The sequence below is a fragment of the Adiantum capillus-veneris genome, chromosome 8 (assembly GCF_014529385.1).
Source record: "Adiantum capillus-veneris isolate H3 chromosome 8, ASM1452938v2, whole genome shotgun sequence".
In the NCBI taxonomy this organism is placed as follows: domain Eukaryota; kingdom Viridiplantae; phylum Streptophyta; class Polypodiopsida; order Polypodiales; family Pteridaceae; genus Adiantum; species Adiantum capillus-veneris.
The window spans coordinates 60,691,195-60,693,782 of NC_140938.1; the positions used below are offsets into that span (position 1 = coordinate 60,691,195).

General features: G+C 49.7%; 1 pseudogene; it reads left to right on the forward strand.

Moving 5' to 3' along the window:
• The first annotated feature begins 1,103 nt into the window (after nt 1-1,103).
• Nucleotides 1,104-1,746, forward strand: LOC147452216 (uncharacterized; annotated as a pseudogene).
• The last annotated feature ends 842 nt before the right edge of the window (nt 1,747-2,588 follow it).

Below are 2,588 nucleotides of genomic sequence, written 5' to 3' on the forward strand. Positions count from 1 at the left end.
GAGAGAGAGAGAAGAGAGAGAGAGAGAGGAGAGAGAGAGAGAGAGAGAGAGGAGAGAGAGAGAGAAGGAGAGAGAGAGAGAGAGAGAGAGAGAGAGAGAGAGAGAGAGAGGAGAGAGAGAGAGAGAGAGAGAGAGAGAGAGAGAGAGAGAGAAGAGAGAGAGGAGAGAGAGAGAGGAGAGAGAGAGAGAGAGAGAGAGAAGAGAGAGGAGAGAGAGAGAGAGAGAGAGAGATGGCGGGAGCATCAGCAGTAGTAGGAACACTTGTGAAACAAAGCTATATGAGTTGCCTTGGTTGGCTAGGAGCATCACCTTTTCTCTCCTGCCATGCACGCGATCACTTTCCTGCTCAAAAGATGTCATTATTTTACCAAGACCATTCAATAGCTTGCAACTCGCACACGCAGAGAGAGAGAGAGAGAGAGAGAGAGAGAGAGAGAGAGAGAGAGAGAGAGAGAGAGAGAGAGAGAGAGAGAGAGAGAGGAGAGAGAGAGAGAGAGAGAGAGAGAGAGAGAGAGAGAGAGAGAGAGAGAGAGAGAGAGAGAGAGAGAGAGAGAGGACTGTTGGTGTTGTTGCACGTCGTTTGTTAGACTGTCAATCTTCCATCACGTCAAATGCAGTACGTCGGCCGTCAAACACCGTTACAGGTTGAGAGACAAATGAAATGAAACGAAGTTATATATTAACGTCTTCAAGCTGTTTAAACCTTTGAGACCAGTCCGATACACACTTGCCAATTTTCCATGCATTCAACATTTGGGTAATGGTTGTAATTGTCTAGCTTATCTTCTAAATACAAAAATGTTTGGTAGTTGTCAAGCTTTTCTTTTGAATAAAGAAAAAGAGATACTAAAATGAATCTAGAAGTGCTACTAGCTGGAACTGTGTGGGGTTTGAGAGAGAGAGAGAGAGAGAGGAGAGAGAGAGAGAGAGAGAGAGAGAGAGAGAGAGAGAGTGGTGTTGTCCATTAAGGAGTAGATGAAAAAATTGAGAGATATGGATGACGGCCGTTAATGCCGCTACAGGCGGTGGTGGGGGTGCGTGGAGTGGCAACGCAGGCGGCAGTGTAGGTGCTGCAGCATGGAGTAGCAGCAATAGCGGATACTATGTAGAGCGAGCGAGAGGGGCCTGGGCGTATCAATCTCGCTCTGCAGGCGGTGCTAGATCTGCTGCAGCATCAGCAGACAATGGCAAAAAAAGCGGGCAATATGTTGATCCAGGGAGTGAGGCCGCATCTGGCGCTACAAGCATTGGTGGGAGTGTTGCATCTTGGAGTAGCAGCAATCGCGGGTAGCATACAGAGCCAGGGATCGAGGCCACGCCCGCATATGCTGCTAGTGCTGCAAGCATTGGTGGCAGGGTTGCATCTTGGAGTAGCAGCAATCACGGGTAGCATGCAGAGTCAGGGATCGAGGCCGCGTCACATATGCTGCTGGTGGTGGATATGCTACAGCAAGTAGTGGGCAGCATGTACAGCCAGGGATACGAGCCTCGCCGACGTATGAGGCTGCAGGCGGTGGTGAAGGTGTTGCAGCAAGTACCGGGCAGCATGTACATCCAAAGATAAAAGCCGCGCTGGTGTATGCGGCTAGTGCTACAGGCAACAACAGTCTTATTATAAGCAATGATGATGCAACATGGGTGTTGTTGCGACCTAATGCGGATGCCTTCTACAGGTCATTGTCTGTCGAGCAGAATGCCCAAATAGACAATGACTTCGTGCAGTTGGACGAGGGGCGGCGAGTGTGACTGACATTGGCAATTCTTCTCAAGGATTATGGCACCATGCACAAAGTCTGCAACCTGGACGGTCCCACAAAGATCTTCCGATTCCTCGATGCCCCCTCCCCTTCTTTGAGTGCTTCGTCATCACCTACCAGCTCATGTTAGGCAACGACGCCTTTCGCGTCTGTGGCTCCTCAGTCTTCCCCATGCTAGGATTTACCTGCCACACCTACTAGGAGCAAGCCTCCCCCTCTTCCTTCGACCTCTGCCTTCCCTGTTTCTCGGCTCAACAGAAGTGCTACCAGCTGGAACTATGAGGGGTTTGAGAGAGAGAGAGAGAGAGAGAGAGAGAGAGAGAGAGAGAGAGAGAGAGAGAGAGAGAGAGAGAGAGAGAGAGAGAGAGAGAGAGAGAAGAGAGAGAGAGAGAGAGAGAGAGAGAGAGAGAGAGAGAGAGAGAGATAGAGAGAGAGAGAGAGAGAGCCTTCAGCTGTATTGGATGGAGTCCTTCCCTTTTTGGAGACAGAGAGTTGGCGACTCGATGTTGGTTGCGTGAAAGAGCAGAGAGGAGAGAGAGAGAGAGAGAGAGAGAGAGAGAGAGAGAGAGAGAGAGAGAGAGAGAGAGAGAGAGAGAGAGAGAGAGAGAGAGAGAGAGAGAGAGAGAGAGAGAGAGAGAGAGAGAGAGAGAGAGAGAGAGAGAGAGAGAGATGAAAAAATTGAGAGAGAGAGCTAACATGCATGCCAGACTTATTGTAATTTTGGAAGCACAAGGAGATTCTAGATTGGGCTATCTATACTAATAATAATGGGGGAAGGGATACCGACTCCCTCCCCTGAACACATGGCAGTCGCTCCTTCATCGGGCCAAT